The sequence below is a fragment of the Grammomys surdaster genome, unplaced genomic scaffold (genome assembly GCF_004785775.1).
Source record: "Grammomys surdaster isolate TR1022 unplaced genomic scaffold, NIH_TR_1.0 206, whole genome shotgun sequence".
NCBI lineage: Eukaryota > Metazoa > Chordata > Mammalia > Rodentia > Muridae > Grammomys > Grammomys surdaster.
In genome coordinates, this window is record NW_021604651.1 from 8121633 (window position 1) to 8143951 (window position 22319).

General features: G+C 35.9%; 1 protein-coding gene and 1 pseudogene across 1 annotated transcript in view; both read left to right on the forward strand.

Moving 5' to 3' along the window:
• The window catches only part of Rfx7 (regulatory factor X7), an 80930-nt gene that overhangs the window by 14547 nt on the left and 44064 nt on the right, over positions 1–22319 (forward strand). The gene's annotated exons all lie outside the window — the stretch shown is intronic.
• On the forward strand, positions 915–4224 carry LOC114624398 (annotated as a pseudogene).

Sequence of the window (22319 nt, forward strand, 5' to 3'; positions counted from 1 at the left end):
GATCTAGTTTGGGAGGCTGGGAGCTGCACAATCATTAGTTACACTTCCAGGGGCTTTAGCTGGAAGTAAATGAAGAGGAGAGAAAAGTCCCAATGTGTTCACACCTATATGTTCTCTTTAACAAGGACTGCCTTCAAAGGAAACTGTTTTAACACAGCATAATCAAATGGATATTTACCAAAGCCTAAATGACCTGGAGGAAGGAAAATACCCAACTTCAGACCTGTCTAGTCTTTGACACAGGGAAGAGGAATAATCTCTCAGACTCTGAAAGACTTAGAATAAATCATTGGAGTGTAGAGTGTTCCCTCCCTCTACCTGTCACCATCCCATCAGGAGAGCTTTTGTATAATCACAGAGGATCCTGTCTGAAGAAACTGCCAGCTTAGACCCTGTTTAAGGGATCTCAAAGGAAGCCTAAACTTAACAGGGGAGACAAGAACAAGGATGATAACAACAGAATATTAGCCTATCACACCATGGAGTAATAAATTCCTGCCAGATAATGCAAAGGTTACAAAAACCCTTTGCTTCTGTTCCATATCATTGCTTGATCTTCAGCCGGATACATGACATGCTAAAAGGCCAAAACAAAGTAAGCAATGTCTGAAGAGGCAAACCAAGCTTAGAGATTAAGCATTTCAAATAGATTTGAATGATTAGAATGGTTATTTAACTGAGTAATATTGTACATGCTCTAAAGGAGTGAGAACAGGTAGATAAGCATAGGCATAGAAAACTCAAAGGAAAAGATAAAAATAACTAACCCTTAGAGTTAATGATATACTCAGTTCAGTAGTAGTACACTTAAGTGCCTAGCATCCCTCAGGCCCTGGGTTCAATGTTAAAAAAGTACTAAATACTATCATTAACAATGGCTTATTGGTCGAGTGGACATGACTAAGGCAAGAATCATGGAGTATGAACACATCCCAAGACATCTCAAAAGCCGACTGGTAAAGTATTCAAAAGAAGTTACAGTTATAAAAGTTGTAACATGTATTAGAATACCAAGTAAAGAGAAAGTTGACATGATGTCTTGAAATCTTTCCAAAGTTAATGACTAGATAACAAAACACAGATCCTGGAATCCCAGAAAAAAAAAAAAACAGCAGAATAAATTCTAAAAACACTACACCTTGGCATATTTTATTCTAACTACAGATACTCATAGGCAGAAAATCTTGAAAAAATTCAAAGAAGAAAAACCCCCAAATAAAAACTGTATGGCTTCCCTTTAAAAACCGTTCAGACAAGAAAGAATCAAGTGAAATATTTAGTGTCAAAAATACCAAAGTAGAATTCTGTGTTTACCAAAATTGTCCTTCAAAATGATGGAGAAGGCCAGAGAGATGGTTCAGAAGATATAGGCATATGCCACCAAGACCTCAGGGGACCTCTGAGTTCAATCTCTGGGACACACACAGTAGGAAAGAACTGGCTCCTGGAAGATAATCCTCTAATGTGCATGTGTTGTGTCATGGCATATGTTCCCACATACATATGAAGTAAAATAAAAATGAAATAAATATTAAGAGAGTTTGTCACTGAAATACTTGGTTTGTAAGGAATATGAAATCGTACAGCAAAGAGACTAGTGAAATATGTTAAAAAACCCAGTGTACATAAAGGAAGAGCAGGAAGAAATATAAGAAGGAATAGGAATCTTTATTTTTCACAAGTTGATGAGCTCATAAGAGTTTATAATATAATAAAATAATAACAGCAACAATATAATACATTTATGAATAGTTCTTGGATAAACCACTATTTAGTTATTGAATAAATAAAGTAAATAATGACAGTGCTTCAGTAGATTGTACAGAGGACTTAGGAATGATGCCCTCTGAGGGAGTATAATGTTACAGAACATAGAACTGGATTAGTTTAATTGTATTGCAAACTGTAGGGCCATGTGACTAAAGAAGATTAAATAGAAGGGAATGTAGTTGACGCCCACTACAATCAAAATATTTGACTCAAAAATGTTCTTTAAAGACTCACACTATGGGCTTTGGAGCCGGTGGAACATTTCAGAATTGTAGCCTACTTAGAAGATATTAGATCTTTGAAGGCTTCCCCTCTCTCTCTCTCATAATAAACCTTTTCTCTTATACCCAGGTATTTTATTACAGTGATGGAAAGTCTACTAATACAGTATACCAGAAGGGTATAGAAAATGGAGTCGGGTTAGGTAGATAGCTCAGCTGATAAAAATGCTTGCCTTACACAACTGAGGACTGTGTTCAATCCCCAGAACTCATGGAGGCAGGGAAGGGTGGGGAAAGGCAGGGACAGTAGTAGAAGCATATATTTCTGTCACTGAGGAGGTAAAAACATTCAGATCTCACCTATTTGGCAAATCCCAGGCCATTGAAAGTCCTGTCTTAAATATATACAGATAGCCTGGAGCAATGACTCAGGGATTCAGAGTACTGTTGCTCTTCTATGGGACTTGGGTTTGATTCTCAGGAACCATTAGGCAGCACACACTGTAACTCCAGTTCCAGGGTATCCAACACCCTCTTCTGGCCTTTGTGGGCACTAGGCATAAATGTTCCACACAGGCATACATGTAGGCAAACACTCAGACATACTTGGGGAGGGTTACCACTTCCTGAAGAGCACCACCACTTAAGATTGTCCCCTGTCTTCCATATGCTCTTTTACATGTTGGAACATGCTCATAGAAGAAAGTAAAAAACTGTGCTAGAGAGATGTAGCTCAGTGGTTGAGTTTATAGTTTATAAAGATCTGATTTTACCCCAGCATCACAAAAATAGTTAGAAATAGAGTAAAAGACAAAAAAAATGGTGATCAAATACAACAAAGTAAAGAATTAGAAAATTTTCATTGAGTCCAAATCTGCTGATAGTTTTAATTGTTAATATTTTAAGTACAGCAATTAAAAGACAGGTTGTTGAGCTTGAAGAGAAGGCTCAGTGGTTAAGAGCACTGGCTACACTTGTGGAGGACCCAGGTTTGGCTCCTAGCCCTTACATGGTAGCTCACAACTATCTGTAACTCCAGTACCAGGGGATATAAAGTCCTTTTCTGACCTCTGTGGATATTGGACATACATGTGGCACACAGACATGCATGCAGGCAGTATACCCATACACATAAAGTAGAATTTTTAAAAGACAGATAAGACCCTCCCATATGTTGTCTACAAGAATATTATTTGCAGACCATGCTATTTTATTACTTAGTAACAAGCTAATTGTAACATACTTCATGTGTGTGTTGTCACTGAATCTGAAAACCTTTGTTACACAAATTGCAAGCAAATGCTAAGGTGATAAAATTATGAAGACAGTTCAAGGAAAGTTTGCTGTATTTTTTTTTTACCTAGTTTTATATTTGAACCACTTAATTTTATCTTATTTTTTCAAGTGATTGTTGAATACTGTCGTGACTTGGGTTTTTTGTTTTTGTTTTTTTTACACAATAACTATTGATATGACTTGCATATCATTAAATTTACTTTTGAGCAAACAAACGACTTTTAGTGTGGTTACAAAGTTGTGAAGACATTACCCTCTTCTCATTTTAGGACACATTGATTTAAAAAAAAACTTATGTCATTTGTTGTGTTTGTGTGTGCATTCATTCATACATGAGTACATATGTGCCCATGCGGTGACATAAGTGTTAGATCTAGAAGACAACTTTCAGAGATTATTTTTTTCCTTCTATTATAGGGTTGCAGAGACAGAGTTCACCTTGACAACAAGAGCTTTACTTACTGACCCATCTCAGTGGCCCACACTTTGATTCTTTTTAAAAAGCTTATTTATTTTGTTTATGTGAGTATACTGTAGCTGTCTTCAGACACACCAGAAGGAGGTTTTGGATCCCATTATAGATGGTTGTGAGCCAGCATGTAACCAGTTGCTCTGAATTGACTCAAGACCTCTGGAAAGAGCAGTCTTAACCATTGAGCCATCCCCAGCCCCAAAATTTTGATGTTTTAAGTAGTTGAAAGGTGTATTGTAAGAGTCCCAGTTGCCATGCCTTGGAAAATTGAGAAAAATCAAGAATTTTCTGCTCATAGCCAGGTGGAAGGTTGCCACATCTGTCAAGATCAAAAAGAACAAGGATGATGAGAAGTTCAAAGTTTGCTATAGCACATATCTTTACACCCTGGTTATCACAGACAAGAAGGCACAGAAACTGAAGCAGTCCCTACCCCCAGGTTTGGCAGTGAAGGAGCTGAAATGAACCAGACCTCTGCATATGACTATTAAAAACCCTGAAAAAAAAAGGTGTATTGTGTTCCCTGAGTAGCATAACAATTAGAAATAAAAAGATTATTCATTTGCAATTCTAGAGTATCAAAGATAGTATATTTGTATAAAGTAGTATTTTTATCTAACACTTTGATATGGCTTTAATTATAGTATAGAAATTTTAATTATAGTAATTTCTAGACTCAGGAAGCTCACTTGACTCTGTTCATTTTTCTTACAGTCTTATCCTCATGCATCAGTCTTCTAGTACTTCAGATAGGCTACAAAGCTTTTTATTCTTTCTATAAAAGGAAAAAGCAAAATATCAAAATTCTACCTTGAATTTCACATGCTCATGTTTTTTTCTGTGGGAAACATCATTTCCAAACAATTGTACCTTTTATATGTTGATATTCATGGTTACTGTATGACAACTGTCAGATTTTTTTTCTTCAGCATATTTTGAACCAGTAAGATGATTACATTTTTAAAATTAATTTTCTTATTAAGATGGGCAGAAATTTTTGCTAAGAGCCACAACTTACAAATAGAGTTTTATTTTTAAAAGTTTTAGAGTAAAAAGTCAGAATTACAGAAACAGCAAGCCTTATAATATATTCTAGAATTAATTTCTAGATTTTCCTACCCAAGTAACCTAACCTTTTGAAGCTGTCTTCTTTTTGTGCACCTTGTAGGTTATAGTACAAATTAAGTAAGATATTTCATATAAAACACCTAAAATAGAATCTTGCATATGATAAGTACTTGGCAAGTTGTCAAAGGACATACATTAACATACCATCTGTATATAAGGAATATTGTTTCTGAGTTTTATTAGAGTATTAAACATATAGTGGTAAAGAGACTATGGTGATAGTGAAAGGAGCATTTCTAAGAATGTTAAACCAGTCAGTGTTCCTTATATTTGTGGGAGATTGATTCCAAGGCTCTGACACTAGCTCAGTTCTCTTAAATAGGATAGTATTTGCATTTAACCTACACATGTCTTCCAGTATGCTTAAGTCATCTTTAGTTGGTTATATCTAATTTCTAATCCAATGTGAATGCTGTGTGAACACTTGTTAACCTGTTCTAGGAAGTAATGACCACCAAAAAAAAAAAAAAAAGCCAGTGTGTTCATTGTTGAACACATTCATGTGTATTCTACACATGGAACCCAAGGGATGGAAGCATCCCTTAAAGTGGAGAGGCTACAAAAAAAGAAGCTAAGTGGCAGGAGTGCAGAGAGGTCAGTGGATGAACTCCAAATGTTATATCTCTTTGTCTTGTTTAAACTCTGATAAGTAGATGGCTGTGTTTTTAGGTTTTGTTCTGTTTTGGAAATCAGGTTGTTTCAAAGCTTAATTGCATTTTTAAGAAAGATGTAATGAAGCCGATATAAAATTGTTGATAATGTGAAGAGGAGGTTTAAGTCAACAGGCAAGTTTTTGGAGGAAAGGGTTGTGCTGGGTGGATTACTTGCTTGCTATGGTCCCCATATATAGAGCTTCTAAATCCTAACCTGCTTAAGACCCAGAGAAACTAAGCTGAAAGGGTATGTGAGGATCATTCATTCTTCTTTTGAGGATGAGGTCTCTCTGTGGAGCCAACTCAATCTATAGACCAGGTTGGCCTTGAACTCACAGAGCTTGAGTGCTGGGGTTAAAGGCACGCACCACTGTGGCTGACGGTTTATTTGTAGACTCTTGCCTCTACTGTGAGATGTCAAATTTGAATTCTGTACATTTTCGATCTCTTTGAAATTTGTCAAGAAACAAATTTCTCAACATGTGGTTCTGTAAGCAACTTAAACATTTTAAAAGTAAGTCAATAATTATAAAAAGGATCAGAACTACATAACAGGGTATTTTGAAAAATCACTGACATCAATTCTCCAAAAATTATCAAAAACACACAGGCTGTGCATGGGTGTTTAGTTTTGTGTGTGAAATCGCATAATTATATTGCCAATTTTACCCCGTTAATGTTCTACCCAAAGAATGTATTTATAAACTGGTATAAAGTAAACATTTTAATAGTTGTATAACTTTCTAAATTCTATTCTTTCCTGTTTTTTAATTAGAGTTATGTTTAAATGAAAAATATGAGCTATTTAGTTTTTCATTTTAAGTAGAAAAATCTAGTTTTTGTTTGAGGTATCTTCTACCACTTTTAACAGAGAGAATCTTTAAATTCCATCCTTTTATTTGCATTATGCTTTGGATTGTTGTTAATCTACTCTGACTTTTGTTTTCATTTAAGTATCTATGAATCTGGAATTCTCCTAATAACTATTGCTGTGTCAAGGCTCTGAATTTATTCCCTTCCTTCTGCAAATAATCAAACAATTTCACTAATGCTATTTTATAAATCACCCTCTTGCTGATTCATTATGTCTCTTCTAACATTTATTTGAATTATAATGTAAATAGCTTCATTATTATTAAGTGAAAGAAAAAGAAATATGAATATCAGTATAAAACAAGATTTGTATCATTAAATATTTCTGAATAGTTTCATATTTGTAATTTAAGTTATAAACAAATGCAATCTAAAGTGAATGAAACAGATAGGTCCAAACTATAATATTTGTTTTATAATCTTTCACAATCACTGTAGAGTCCATCTATTTTTTTAGTTCCTACAAAGATTAAACACATCAACTCAACTTTAGGATTCAAGAAACAAAAACATACAGCACTGTTGACATCCCTGGACAATCTTCTATAAAACTAGATTATTTTGCCCCCTCCTCCCCAGGTTTTAGATCTCTATCTTTCTCCAGCTGTTCAAGCAGCCTCAATACTGTTCTTATTGAGCTGCCACATGTTTCAGCTTACTTAAAAAATAACTCGAAACTATTAAGAAAGTACTATAATTTAGAATATATATGAATATTTAGAACAAGATATAAGATATATTTCTAACATCTTCATGTGAAGGCCTTTAGCACCACTTTCACTATGTCATCCACAATATGTTAAGTTCAGCTACACCACACACTAACTAATATGGCTATTTTACTTCTGAAGGAACCCTTGCTGGGTAGTTATGAAGTAACTTGAAATACCTGTTTTCCTAAAACTCTTTCATTCTTCCATTTATTTTCCTTGACTGGAGCTGAATGACAGCCAGGACCATAACCAGAGGCCACCCAGTTTGACCACATGCTTTCCAGTATTCTTCATCCTGTTTGACTGCATACTTGTAGTATAGCACTTGTCACACTTTTCGTATATGATACTTGTAGATATATGTGTATTTTCTGGTGGGTATTGTGCCCCAATAGATAACTGCATACTATTTATCTCTGTGTCTCCACTGTTTTATGTTAGCAAATATTTATGGTTTGATAATAATTTGTCCTAGTTAGTGAAGGATGTTTTAGTCCATTTTTACTTTTTCACATTTCTTAATGCATCACCTTTTTTTAGAAAGAAATTTATTTTCCCATACTGAAAAGCATATTAATTTAATAAATTAAAAATACTAAAGAATTTGTTTTCATCATAGCACATTTGAATTACTTTAATTTGTATGCACTTTTGTTCATATGTTTAGTCAGAATTATGCTATATAGTATATTCTTCCTTAATATTCTTAAAGTCATTCAGCAAGCACTAACTAAATACCTGATATTAGAGGAACTCTTTAAATGGAGATTAAACTAATGCTGGGAATAAAACTCGGGTCCTCAGAAAGAGCAATATGTGTTTACTCTTAGCCACTGAGATATCTCTCCAGCCCAAACCTTGTGTCTTGGTGGAAGGAGACATGTAAAACAAACAAAGAAACCAAGAACATTTTCTATGATGAGTATGTGCTACCTTTAATGTATTTTCTTCTGTTTATACCCAAATATTTGGATATACATGTGTATATTAAGATCATTTTAGTATGAGGACAGAGTCAATTTAAACAATAAATAATAGTGCATACTTAAGTATGGTGGTAAATTCTGAGGAAAAGTAAAGCAGTAGAAAAGGGATTGCATATGAAAGGAATGGGACTATTGTTATAAGCAGATTACTGGGTCAGGAAGACTTCATCAAAGTAATAGTTAAGTATTAAGACCTAAATTATGAAGTGAGCTATGTGGTTTCTGAGAACAAAGTATTAATTTATAGTGGTAGAACATCAATGTCCAACAAAGAGAATACTTATTTTTAAATTACTATCAAGGTTTTATTATATAGAAATAAAAGATCCTATTGTTAAATAATACCTAATAACTTGAATATATTCATCATGGGAAAAGAAAAATATAGAATTGATTCTGTCCTTATATTGAAATAATCTTAATGTACATGTACAAATAATTCAATTATTTGTATATAAATAGAAGAAAATACACCAAAGTTAGCAGATACTCATTACAGAAAATGTTTTTGGTTTAAACTTCTTTTACTTTTTTTTATTTCTCAGTTTTCTTAATGATATATATAAAAAGACTTTCAAAATTACCTAAAACTAGCCTGGTCTACAGAGTGAGTTCCAGGACAGCCAAGGCTACACAGAGAAACCCTGTCTCAAAACAAACAAACAAACAAAAAAATTACCTAAAATTAATTGTAATACATATTCACTCTTAGGCCCTACCTTAATAGAGTAATAGGTATTGCACCTACACTCTCTAGAATCAATTGTAAAGCTGAGTAAAAAAAAAATACATATTAGTTACATTTACTATTAAATAATAAAGCATAAAGATTGGAAGTCTAACATTGACTAACTATACTGTCCTTCAGCTAAGCATAGAGCAGACCGTTCTGACATAGAGGTCTAAGATGGAATAAACTATTATTAAAGTACACAGCTACTAAAGCAGCTGGATTCTACATGTCTAAATACTGGAGAGAATGGGGACAGTTTGAGAAGTTTTAGAAACCATTTTAAACATGTCCCTCATTCTGCCTGAGTACTGAATGTCAGATGTACAGGGCTAATTCTAGCAAGCAGCTGTTTGGACCTGTAGTTAAAGAAACCACATTTTGCTGAGAAACCAAGTTTTAGCAAGCTAGATGTATTACATCTTGCTGAGCATTCTTGACATTAGTTGAGACTATATAAATTATATAGCATAGGACTAGCTTTTTTCTACAATTACAGTTATTCTAGACTGATTCTAACAAAATGTGAAGCTAGTGTTAAAAGATGTCAAGTTGAACTACTAATAAATTAACTTCATCCTAAACATAATACATTTTGAAGGAAGTCCAATCTTTGAACAGCATAAAACCCTCAGTGTCCAGCTCTATGAGGTCTTCCAGTAGTAGTAGTAATAGTTGTTGTTGTTGTTATTTTTTTTACACTCCAGATTTTATTCCTGCCCCCCCCCATCCATCCACCCTCCGACTGTTCCACCCCCTGTCTCCATGAGGCTGTTCCTACCCTCCACTCCCACCTCACCTGACCTCTAAACTCCCTGGGACATCTAGTCTCTTGAGGGTTAGGTGCATCATCTCTGACTGAACACAGACCCAGCAGTCCTCTGCTGTATATGTGTTGGAGGCCTCATATCAGCTCCTGTATGCTGTTTTGTTGGTGGTCCAGTGTTTGAGAGATCTCAGGGTCCAGATCAATTGAGACTGCTGGTCCTCCTGCAGGGTCACCCTCCTCCTCAGCATCTTTTAACCTTTCCCTAATTCAACCACAGGGGTCAGCTGCTTCTGTCCACTGGTTGGGTGCAAATATCTGCATCTGACTCCTTCAGCTGCTTGTTGGGTCTTCTGGAGGGCAGTCATGATAGGTCCCTTTTTGAGAGTGCTCCATAGCCTCAGATATAGTGTCAGGCCTTGGGACCTCCCCTTGAGCTGGATGTTTGGTAGCTATTCATGGTAAAGCTCTTAGCTAATTAACATAATAGATTTTCCTTAATAAAAAGTATCAAGAAACCACAAAATATACTATTAAAGAAAAACATTTAACATACTTTTTAAAATTAGAAATATTCAGAAGTTTTTACCATATTGAAATGAGAGAAAAAGAAATAAATAGCAGTAATTAGAGGAAAAAACTTACCATAGGTTAATCTATGTAGAAAGCTCCACACAAAAAATCATGACTTGTTTTCTCTTCCACTGTATGAGTCTGGGCAATCAAGTTCAGGTTGTCAGGATTGGGTGGTTAAGTGCCTTTATCTGCTGAGCTTTCATGTTGGCCCCAATGTAATTTTTTTCTTTATACTTCTGGGTTTGGGACAGAGTATTCCTTTGTAGCCTAGACTGATCTGGAAATCATGAACCTCCTTGCTTAGCCACCCAAGTAAAGGGATTGCAGTACATGTAACCACACCCAGATTGACTGCTCACAAGTTAAATCAGAAAGCCAGTGTGATTTAAGTTTCTTGTGGATAAGTATAGCTAGTATGTACTTAAAGAAAGAGGAACTCAGGAAATAGCTGTGCCACATACAAGATGGAAGAACTCCAGCGTCTGTAGAGTTTGATGTTTAATTACAGTTAAATAACCTAGATGGCATGTGCTTTTGTAGACATTTGTTACAGGACATAGAAGAATGGATTGCTAAAAGCAAAGTAAAATAACTGCTTTTTAACCCTTGATCCATTGTCAGTTCTTAGTTAATAAACTAAAAGAAAACCTCCAGAACAATGCAGGGAAATATTTATAGGATACAAATTCCTAGAGGAAAGAGACAAACGCACATTTCAGGACAGAAAGAACTATTGCGTTTGCTAATACTTAATTTTTAATTAAATTTTCTATTTTGAGGAACTGTTGAGTGACTCACATGCAATTTTAAGAAATGGAGAAATCATCCATCTGTCCTTTGCCTAGCCTGGTTCAGTGGTCACATCTTAAAGCACTGTAGTCAGATATCACAACCAAGTTGTTTTTTGTTGGTAGAGTCAGGACAGTCTTCATTATTCACAAGTTCCTGTTGGTGCCTCTTATAGCCACACCCATTACATCCTCACCTTTAACCTCCTTGACTCTCAGTGAACATTGGTCTGTTCTCCTTTTAAAAGTTCTGCCATTTCAAGAACATAGATCAGGTTTTATAGTAAGCTTTTGGAATTAGTCTTTTTCATTTGGCCTAATTCTTTGATTAGTTACCTATATTGTTCATTTAGTCATTCCTCTTTATTGCTTAATACTATAAGATGACCTAACTCTGCCATAGTTTCTGTAGCAGTTCCCATATTGAAGAATACCTTGTTGATTTTAGTTTGTGCTCTTAGAAGCTAGCCGCTATAGGCATTACTGTATAGGTTTTTATATAAACACAATTTGCATATCTCTTGGATAACTGCCCAAGAATGAAGATACCTGTTCAGTTTTGTTTTTTGAAAGGATTGCAAAACATTTCCACCAACAGTGTCTGAGTGATCCCTTTTTGTTTTTTTGTTTGTTCCTTGCCAGTATTTGGTGCTGACATTCTTTAGTTTTGTTATTCCCCTGGGTGTGTGTGTAGTGCTATGTCTTGTGGATTCATTGTACATTTATCTAGTGGCTTAATAATCATATGTTGTCCTTTTCATGTGTTTACCATATGTATATATATTTCTTCATCTTTTGCATGTATTCTTACTGGCTTGTATATATTTATGTATATATGTATATGCATGTTTATATATTTATATATTCTAAGTCTTAGTCTAAATATAATCCAAATATTAATATGGTACATTTTTCTCAACCTGAAACGTGTCTTTTGTAAACTGATTTTTAGATCATACTTTTCGAGCAGTTTTAGGTGTGTAGCAATGCTACACAAAGCACAGAGATTGTCTACATTCTCATTGTTGTCCAGCATCTATAGGTGCCTCTGTCATCAACATCCTATACCAGTGATAGATTTATTAAAATTTTTGAAGCTACTTCAACCCTTTATGATCCACAATACATAATCATATGGGTTTCACTCGTAGTACTGCATATCATACAGGAGGACATGCACCCATGATTACATCATGAAGAGTAGTCGTACTGCCCTAAACTTGTCTGTGCCCTGGCTGTATATCTCTAGTTCCTCCCCAAACTTTGTCAACCACTGATCTTTTTACTGTTTTCATAAGGCTCCCTTTCCAGATTGTTGGTGGGTATGATCATACAATATATGCTCTTTCACATTGGTTTGCTTCACTTATTAATCTACATCTAGTGATGTTCCTCTATGTCTTTTTATGTCTTATATAGCTCATTTCTTTTTAATACTGAATAATACTCCATTAATGGATTATTTTCCATGGTTTACCCATTCACCAGCAGAATGACATTTTTATTGCTTTTAATTTTGGGCTATTATGAATCAAGCTGCTATAAACATGTGTGTAGGGTTTTGTGTAAACACGTTTTCACCTCTTTTGGATAAATCCCAGGAAGTACAATTGCTAGAACATATGTTACAAGTATGCTTCATTTTGTAAGAAATTTTTCTTTGAAGAGGATCTCTCAGCTTCTGTTCTTACCAGCAGTAAAAGCTTGCTCTATGTCATTATGACAGTTGATGTTGTGGCGTACGCCTTTAATCCCAGCACTTGGGAGGCAGAGGCAAGTGGATTTCTGAGTTCGAGGCCAGCCTGGTCTACAGAGTGAGTTCCAGGACAGCCAGGGCTACACAGAGAAACCCTGTCTCGAAAAACCAAAAAAAAAAAAAAAAAAGGACAGTTGATGTTGCCAAGCTTCTGGATTTTTGGACATTCTAATAGATGCATAGTGTTTTCATGTGCATTTCTTTAATGATGGGTGTACAAAAGGTGCCTATGCACCTGCTGTTTACCATCTATGTTTCTCTGCTGAGATTTGTACATAGTTGTTGTTTCTCTTCTTCCTCCTCCATCTCCTCCTCTTCCTCCTTTTCTTCTTTCTTCTTTTCTCTTCATTGTTTCTCTTGAGACAAGTTTCTCTTTTTAACCCTGGCAGTCCTGGAACTGTCCCTGTAGACCAGGCTGGCCTCAAACTAACAGAGATCCATTCACCTGCCTCTGCCTCCTGAGTGCTGGGATTAAAGGTACATACCATCACACCCAACATTAGGTTCTTGTATTTTTAATGTTGAAATGTAAGCCTATTGTTTTGGGGGAGAAAGATTAAGACAGGATCTTACAGTCCATTTGACAGTTTTTGTCAGGTGCATCTTCTACAGATTCTGTCACCTAGATCTTTTCATCCTCTTGACAATGTCTTTCATAGAACAGATTGGTAACTTTAATAAATCTAAATCATCAGTTTGTCTTTTTATAGATTTTGCTTTTGATTTTACATCTGAAAAGTCACACCACACTCAGTATCAGCGCAATATGAGCATGCAGGCCCTTAAGGATGTTCTCCTGTACTAGCGTCTATACAGTAGTCTTCATTTACATCTGCTTCTGCAGTCCGTCTTCATAATTCAGGGTGCAATGCGTATGTCTACTTCCCTCTTTCTGCATGTGGCTGTGGAGAATCTACATAGCTTTTTAAAAACCTCTTCATTGTATTGCTTTTGCTCGTTTGTTAAAGATCCCTGAACATTCTTGGTGCAGTTTACTAGTGAACTCACCTAGACCTGTGCTTTCTTCTTTGAAAGGCTATTAATTACCTATTCCATTTCTTCAGTGGATACAGACATGTTCAAACTTCGTTTCCTAATTTTGACAGATTTTGTTAACCAAGAAATTTTATGTATGTTACCAAATTTGATGGCATATAAAGTTGTACAGTTGTTTTTCCTTGTTGAGCTTTTAAAGGTCAGGGTGTCTGGTTTCTCATTTCTGATATTAGTAACTTATAGGTTTTTTTTTTTAAAGATAAGTTACTTTTCTCAATGCTGTGTTAAGATGACTTTGTTCTTTTCCTACTTCATGTGTGTAGGTATGTATACATATTTACATGAGTGCAGGCCCCTATGTGTGTATGCTCCTGTAAGTGTATACAAATACAGATTGAGGCCTGAGGTTGATGCTCGGTGTCATTCTCAACCATTCTTCTACCATATTTATTGAAACAAAACCTAAATAAAATTCTTTGTCTATGTGACTAATCATGACGTAGCTAGCCATATTACTTTAGGGATGCCCAGGCTCCTATTACTTAGCTGGAATTACAGGTGGACCATCATGCCCACCCAGCATTTATGTATGTTCCAGTCCTCAGTTTTACTCTGAGCCTTCTGATACCTGACTTTTGGAGCCCCGTAAGGAAGGATTTATTTCAGTTCATTGTTTCAAGCATTCTCAGTTTATCATGGCAGGGGAAGTATGATGGCAAGAGTGATTCTATCCACTTTAGTAGAAGTATAAGTCTCATGTTGACATATCCTTGCAACAGATTAGAAACAAAATGAGTTGGGAAACCTCAAGGTGCTTCTCCAGTAGCCTTTCTCTGCCAACCACACCCCCTGCTTCAAAAGGTTCCACAGCCTCTCAGAACAGTACCACTAGTTGGGGTCAAGTGATTAAACACATGATTGAGTGTCATACCAGAGCACCTTATTTTCCTCCTTTTATAAGTTGAACACTTGGGTTATAGTACATGCACTCTGAAATAATTTATTTTTAAGTACTGCTTGTGTGGCTTTCCACATGTTTTGATGGATTGCGTTTTTATTCAATTCAAAGTCTTTTAAAATTTCTCTTGTGGTTAGAGAGTTAGATCAGTGGTTAAGAACATTTGTTGCTCTTACAAAGGACCTGGGTTATATTTTCATCACTCATATGGGAGCTCACAACTGTCCATAACTTCATTCTCAGGGGATCTGATGCCTCTGTGGCATGTGCATAGTGCATGTACATATATGTAGTCACAACATTCAACATTTTTCAAAAATAAAGTTTTGTCTCAAATCTTTTTTTAAAACTCATGTTGTTTATAAATTTCTGGTTTATCTGTACATATTTGGGATTTTCTAACTATCTTTATATTTTCATTCCTAGTTTATGCTGTTGTACTATGAAAGAAAATTTGTTAAGGCATTCTCTCATAGCCCAGAATGTTGGGTGTCTTGGTGAATGTTCTATGTGTGCCTTGACAGTTGTTGGACTAAGTACTCTGCAGAGATCCATTATAGGTGATTGATACCATTAGGGTCAAGTGTGTCCTAAACTGATTTTGTACCGGCTGGTTCTGCCAATTTTATCATTTGACTCATTACTGTCTTACAATTTTACTCCTGTGAACAGGCACCATGACCAAGGCAACTCTTATAAGGACAACATTTTATTGGAGCTGGTTTACAGGTTCAGTCCATTATCATCAAGATGGGAGCATGGCCTTGTCCAGGCAGGCATGGTGCAGGAGGAGCTAAGAGTTCTACATCTTCATCTGAAGGCTGCTGGAAGAAGACTGTCTTCCAGGAAGCTAGGAGGAAAGTCTTAAAGCCCACAATGATGCACTTCCTCCAACAAAGCCACACCTAGTCCAACAAGGCCATTCCTCCTAATAATGCCACTTCCTGGGCCAAGCATGTTCAAATCACCACACTTATGTACCTTATGGGGTAAAATGTCTTTTTGCAAAATGTATCTTATCTTTACCATATGCAGTGCTACTCTATTTCTGATAGCCTTGCCTGCTTTCAAATCTTCTCCATCCCACATTGCTATATAGTCCCTTCTTATTCCTGGAAAATGTATTGTAAGACATGCACTAGATGCCTGAAACTCTTTTGAGTCCTAAAGTCCATTACTCACTGTTTCATCCTAAACATCATACATAACTGTGGTTAAGTTTAATTCATAAAGTGCAGACAATTAACAATTAAGACTAATACTAACATACAAAACTTAGAAATTATTTCTTAACTCTTTTTTTTTTGTTTTGTTTTTTTTTTTTTGGTTTTTCGAGACAGGGTTTCTCTGTATAGCCCTGGCTGTCCTGGAACTCACTCTGTAGACCAGGCTGGCCTTGAACTCAGAAATCCTCCTGCCTCTGCCTCCCGAGTGCTGGGATTAAAGGTGTGCACCACCACAGCCCGGCTTTTTTTTTTTTTTCTTTTCTTTCCTTAATTCTTTCATTTAACATTTTCAGTCTTTAGTCAATTACAAAGACCTTAGGGGAGAAAAATTAGAGATAAGGGGAGGTTTCTTTTCTTTCTAGCAGTGCTGGGATCTTGTGTTTACCTTGTTCTGATAATATTTCTAAAAACTAGTTTACCACTAGATTTTTAGTGATTATTGATCAAGTGGATAATATTAAGCATATTTCTCTTCATTGCCTTTGTTCAGTATCTGTCAATTCTATTTCTATCCTTTTGAATTTTCATTAAGCATTTGCTATGATTCCATTTTATCTCCTTTGTTAGCTAGTTATTTATACTTCTCTTTTGGACATTTTCTCACTATTTGTTCCAAATCTTCAGTGCATATACATAATTAATCTAACCTTACTTTCAAAAAAACTATTGCTACACAGATACTGGTAAGCTTAGCCTTAAATAGCAAATTCATATGAACTCTTGCTTATAGTCTCTTCTTTTATTACCCAACTTATTCATACAGAAGTAGGAGAAGGGAATGTGTCCATAAGCATGTATAACTGAGTACATTGTTGTTATTGTTTTGAATAAACAAATATCGGAATACATGTAACAAAATTTACTGTCTTAACCATTTTTAAGAATATGAATAAAGCTAAGCATGGTGGCACAGGCCTTTGTAAGTTCAAGGCCAGCTTGTTCTACACAGTGAGTTCCATGCCAGCCAAAGCTACAAAGTGAGACCCTGTCAAACAAAACAAAAACACACTGGTCCCACTGCCTTCTAATCCCTGGTATCCACAGTTCTTTCTTCCTTTGAATTTGATTGCACTTTGATTTCATTTATAAGTACAAAGTGGAATTACACTTTTTGGCTTTTGGATGATAGTGTTTCAAACTATTAGGCTTGTGTGTTTGTAGCACATATTTCTTGCTTTTTAAGGCTGAGTAATACTCTGTGGCTATGTCATATTTCATGCCCATTTATCCATTGATAGACATTAAGGTTGCTTTTATAGTTTCTCTTATGAATAATATACTCTGCACGTGAGTCTGCAGGTTTCTGAGTCCTTGTGTCAATTGCTGTGGGTATATATTCTAATAGTGTGACTGTTAGAGTCTGCTCAATTTGTATTTTGAGGATTTCTATATTGCTTCCTGTACTGTTTCACTATTTTACTTTCCGTACCAACTTACACAGGGCTCCATTTTCTACACCTCTTCACCCTCATATATTCTAGTTCCATGTTGTATTTTAACAGTAGGCTTCCGAAAGAGTACAGGGTTCTCTCTATTATCTGCAGGTGTGAGTTGTCACAATGTCATTTGTTTACAGAGCTCCCTTTTCTCCATCTAACTGCATTTACACCTTTATCAGGAAGACACTTTAGCATAGTTGAGTTGGTTTACCTCCTTGTTTTCTGTTCTGTTGATATATGTTTGTCACTACCAGAAGTACTACATTACTGCTAGATTCAAAGGAATTTAGAAGCTTCCTATCATCTTCTATTTTCTGAAGGAAATATGTAGATAAACATTTGAATTATTTTACAACTCAAGCCTGCAGCCAAGCTCTCTTAATTTCCCATACAGAAGTCAGGGAAAGGGGTTAGGAGCAGGGTATGTTGCCACCAGTACCCCATTTAATGTAAACTTACCTCTATAGGTGAGAGAGAGTGTGGCAATTGTAAGTCTGTTAATTAGAGATTCACAGACAGTATCTCAAAAGCCTGTCAGTATCTGTCAGAGGGGCCTACTGCTGGTGTTACGGCCTGAACAATATCTGGATTCTAATGTTCATTCTTAAATAGCTGTGGAATCTGAATTCCTTTATTCAAAAGCATTGGTTTCTTTTCTTGTTCTTTTATCTTTCTTTTCTTGTTGTCGTTGTTGTTGTTGTCGTCGTTGTCATCCTGGTAGGGTTACTATTGCTGTGACTCACTGCCTAGCTGGAAAATTATCTTGATCTTTTTTAATCCTCCTGCCTTCACATCTTGAGTGCTGACATTAAAGGCGTATAGCCCCACTCTCAGTTTCATAATTTATTTCCCTTTCAAAGGAAATTTATTTATTTTATTTCCCTTCTGCATCCTATGAATGTTTTTCTGGCTTTCAAATTGTAGAACTTTTGTATAGTTTTGGTTTTTTTTCAAGATACATTATAGTTTCTGCTTTTTTTTTTTCCGGTTTTTTGAGACAGGGTTTCTCTGTGCAGCCCTGGCTGTCCTGGAACTCACTCTGTAGACCAGGCTGGCCTCAAACTCAGAAATCTGCCTGCCTCTGCCTCCCAAGTGCTGGGATTAAAGGCCTGCGCCACCACTGCCCGGCTAGTTTCAGCTTTATTTTTAGTTTTTCATCTAGCTTAAATTGTCCTATAGTATAAGATATGTTGCTTTCTCTACAGATATATACGGTTTATCACATCAGTATTTTTATTTATTTATTTATTTATTTATTTATTTATTTATTTATTTTGGTTTTTCGAGACAGGATTTCTCTGTGTAGCCCTGGCTGTCCTAGAACTCACTCTGTAGACCAGGCTGGCCTCTGCCTCCCAAGTGCTGGGATTAAAGGCATGCGCCACCACTGCCCGGCATCACATCAGTATTCATGCAAGAATTCTCCTAGGACTCTTGAGTTTGCCTGATTCCTTCTTGCATATCTGTTGACCATGTTGAAGATGGTCATTGTTCTTACCTCGTTTTTTCTTGCATGTGGCATTGCTTTTCTCTAGCTGCTTTTATGGAATACTTTTTATCTATGTTTTCATTCTCTGGGCTGAAATATGTCTGGCTAAGAGTTTTCTCACTTCTCGCAGTCTGTAAGGTTTTGTTTGTCATAAAGTTTGTAAAAAAAAATCTGATATTTATTAAATATTTTGTCTCATCTTCCCTCTCCTGCCACACACAGACCGTCTGATCTTGTGCTGTAAATTCAGAGGTTCTGTATTATCTCAAGACTTCTCTTTCTCCTTGAGGTTCTGTAAGATCTATCAGTTTTTTAGTTATGACTCTTTTACTGCTATCTGCTATCCTACAAAGCCATCCAATGAGGTTTTCTTTTTATTATTACATATGGTACAACTTTATATATTCTAGAATTTACATTTGTTTTTTGTTTTCACAGCTTAAATCTTTCAGTTGAGCCACCTCTATGTCCATATTTATTATGACCATTCCTATATACTTGAGCATGCTTATAATTCTTAATGTTAAAAGTTTTGTCTGCTTAATGACACCTAGATGATTCAGGATTTGGTTTTTTGTGCAGTTCTGTTTTTCCTCTGGACTCTAGGTAGGGTATGTGTATATACTACACAGTCAGAGGCTAGTAGTCCATCTTGGGGGAGAAGTTGGTTAGTTGTTTTTGAGGCAGTATCTCATTGACCAAAGTATCTCACTGATGAGCCTAGGCTGATTGGGCAGAGTTGAGTCTCAGAGATTTCCCTGTCTCCCCTTTCCCAGCATTGGAATTACAAGTACATAACCACACCCATCTTTTCCTATAGGTACAAGGGATTGAACTCAGGTACTGTTTGCCTAGATTTTATATTAGTGTTAGCATCTGAACCATTGAGCAGTCTCTCTAGCCTCCCAAATCACCTTTTTTTTAAAAATGGAGATTTCTAGCCTGAAGCAACCAAAGCTAACTTTCAACTCCTGATTCTCCAGTTTTCACCTCCTCACTTCCAGAACTAAAAGCCTATGTTACCATGCCCTACCCCATTGGCGGGGGGGAGGGGGGGAGGGGGGGTGTGCAAGCAAAAGACCAGTAAGATGAAAAAAATATCAGAACAAAGTAAAATGAAATAAGTACACAAAAGTACCATCAAGGCTGTTTTGTATTGACCAACTACTCTTGTGCATGGAGTCTGTACAGTTGATATACTCAGTGACACTCCAGTGACAAAAAGCGATGTTTTTGCTTTCTCAGTTTGTATCAGTTATAGATAACTTCTTGTTTAGAGATAGGCCCCCATATCTAATCCTTCCTCTTAGTGCTGGAACTCCATCTGGCTTGAACCTGCATAGGTGTTGTACATGCTGCCATAGTTTCTGTGAGTTCAAGTGTGCACCCATCCTATTGTATCTGGAAGACACTGTTAACTTGGAATCATCCATTACCTCTGGCTTTTATAATTTTTCTGCCTCTTTTGCATGGATCTGAGCCACAGGGGTTAGGGTTTGACACACATCCCGTTTAGGACTGCGTGCTCCAAAGTCTTTCTCACTCTCTGCACATTGTCCAGTTATTGGTCTGTGATAATTCCAGTCCACTACAAGACGCTTCTCGGATATGAATTGAGCAAGGCATTAATCCATGGGCATAGCAGTCTGTCCATTAGGAGGCATTTTATTGCTTATGTTCCTTTATCTGATTCATAGTATTAGGTTTTCCCCTAGGCTCACAACCTATCTAGTCTCATCTCTACCTGTGCTCGGTCTCTTTAGCAGTGCCTTGTGTGAGATCTATGTCATGGAGTAGGCCTTAAATCCAATAAAAAAAAAATGTTAGTTATTTCCATAAACCAACATTATTCTTGATTTCAAAGAATTTAGAAGAAAAATCTTTAATGTGGAAATGAAACAGGTAACTGCTGTCACTATAATTCCTCATCATTGTACTAGAGATTACAGCTAGAAATAGAAAAGAAATATAAATACTGAAAATGGTCAAAATATCATTAGTTATGCATGCAACATTTATCTACAAGAGAATCTATATCCCATTAAAACTAATAAGTGTACAAGAAGACCAGTGAAGATAAAGTTCAACTATGAAACCAATAATTTGTCACAAATCAGAAATTAACTAGAATTTGTAATATGAATAATAATTATCAATGTATCATCTATGAAGTCTCATGAAATTAATCTCCACCCCAACTCCAGTTCAGTCTCTGTCAGTATTATTAGATGTAACTCTTAGGAGAACTTTTGTGGAATTTGAGAAAAAAAATGAATGGACTGCTAGAAAGCAGAGCCTGCCAGATCTCTGAGGTCAAGACCAGCCTAGTATATGTAATAAGTTCTGGACTAACCAAGGTTTACATAGGAAGACTCTGTATCAACTAATAAATTAATTAAATGCATGAAATAAAACAAACAAAAATATTAAAAATTCATCTAGAAAAGTGAATGTCATTTTGGCCACTTTGAAAATGGACAAAGAAAGTCAAATTGTCAAATAACTAGACGTAATATACTGAAAATGGTACTGCTTAGGGATAAACAATAAGGTTAATAATAAAACAGAAAAAAAATCCAAGAATACATTGAAGAATTTATGGAACTTGGTATAACAGAGTAGAGAACATTCAGATTGCCAAAAAAAATTTTTTAAAGTATATTACACATATTTTACACAGAAGAGAGTGAGATTTTTAAAAGATGATGTCAGAATCCTAAAAATAGAATGTATACACTTAACTAGATAGTTTAATTTTTTTAATTTACTTTTAAATTTTGTGTGTATATGTTTGTGAGGGGGAGAGAAAGTGGAAAAATACAAATATGCTATATTTGTGTTCATTCCTATTGTAGGCCAGAAAAAGGGTGTCAGATTTCTTGGAACTGAAGTTACTAACAGTAGTGAACTGCTCACTGTGGGTGCTGGGAACCAAACTCTGGCTTTGGAAGAACAGTAAGCATTCTTAACTATTGAACCATCTCTCTAGCTCTAGATAGGCATTCTCAAGACAAAATACATCAGAAAAAGAAAATACATTTGGACTAAAATTTTTAACTTTGACTAGACACAGATGCTATTAATTAGCAAAGTCAAATATATATGAGGAGTTGTCATCTAGGATATATAAAGGATTCCTATAATAAGTATTAGTCAAATCTGAGCCAGAGATTTAGCTCAGTTGATAAACTACTTGTCTCTCAAATATGAAGACCTGAGGTCAGGCCCCAGAAAAGAGATAGGAAGATCCTTGGGCCAGCCAGTCTAGTCTAATTGTAATTGTTGAGCCCCAGGACAGTAAGATACCATCTTAAAGGAGGTAGACCACATTTTTGTGTGAAAGCTGAGATTGTTCTCTCATCTACAACAGCAAACACATGTATACATATACACACATAATCATAATAGTCAGGGTCACGTAATTCTCTCCTCTCTCTCTCTCTCTCTCTCTCTCTCTCTCTCTCTCTCTCTCTCTTTCTCTCT